General features: G+C 43.3%; 1 protein-coding gene across 1 annotated transcript in view; it reads left to right on the top strand.

Moving 5' to 3' along the window:
• The first annotated feature begins 784 nt into the window (after window positions 1-784).
• Window positions 785-1,049, top strand: part of ttc39b (tetratricopeptide repeat domain 39B) — a 24,538-nt gene continuing 24,273 nt past the window's right edge. Inside the window, exon 1 of the mRNA XM_078245079.1 lies at window positions 785-815. The gene's annotated coding sequence lies outside the window, so the exon portion shown is untranslated. The remainder of the gene's footprint in view (window positions 816-1,049) is intronic.

Raw genomic sequence — 1,049 nt, 5'->3', positions numbered from 1 at the left:
GTGGCGTTATGAAGTGGCGTTATGAAGTGGCGTTATGAAGTGGCGTTATGTAGTGGCGTTATGTAGTGGCGTTATGTAGTGGCGTTATGATAGTGGCGTTATGAAGTGACGTTATGTAGTGGCGTCATGTAGTGACGTTATGTAGTGACGTTATGTAGTGACGTTAAGAAGTGACGTTATGAAGTGACGTTAAGAAGTGACGTTAAGTAGTGACGTTATGTAGTGACGTTATGTAGTGACGTTATGTAGTGACGTTATGTAGTGACGTTAAGAAGTGACGTCAAGAAGTGACGTCAAGAAGTGACGTCAAGAAGTGACGTCAAGAAGTGACGTCATGAAGTGACGTCATGAAGTGACGTCATGAAGTGACGTTATGAAGTGACGTAATTACGCGACGTGAACACCATCTAAAAGCTGTAAACCCGCGATGACGCCACGATGAAACCGCCGTTTTTGCAATCTCATCGCATAAAACTGCATAAATATCCCGCATATTCCATCACATTTTTTAAGAAAACATGACGCATAATCAAGGATTTTAGCCCACAAAACAAACACAAAAACCTCCGTATTTTTCTGGAAGGTATATAGGGGAATAACAAAGAAGTCTGGCATAACTCGTAAGAATAACTCCTGTCCAGTTTAGTTTATTTCCAGAATTGGTTAATCCTGTAACTGTAACTGGCTGACTTCACTTTTGCAAGCAGCCAATCAGGCTGCAGATAATATCTAAACATGTTTGTGGTTGAATCTTAACCAGACCGGTTCTGTGGTTTTCAGGACTGCTTTGAAGATGCCTACGACCGGATACCTGCGTGAGTACACACACACACACACACACACACACACACACACACACACACACACACACACACACACACACACAGAGGAAGTGAGTCATTTCCTGTCAGCTTCCTGTCTCTTTCTGTGACCTTTGCTTTTAGTCACTTTCTGTGTTGATTGGTGTGTGTGTGTGTGTGTGTGTGTGTGCCTGCCTATGTGTGTCTGTCTGTCTGTGTGTGTGTGTGTGTGTGTGTCTGTCTGTGTGC

This window comes from Sander vitreus, unplaced genomic scaffold (genome assembly GCF_031162955.1).
Source record: "Sander vitreus isolate 19-12246 unplaced genomic scaffold, sanVit1 ctg362_0, whole genome shotgun sequence".
Lineage (NCBI taxonomy): Eukaryota > Metazoa > Chordata > Actinopteri > Perciformes > Percidae > Sander > Sander vitreus.
Note: the sequence above shows the minus strand (reverse complement) of the source record. Positions and strands in the feature narration are given on the sequence as shown.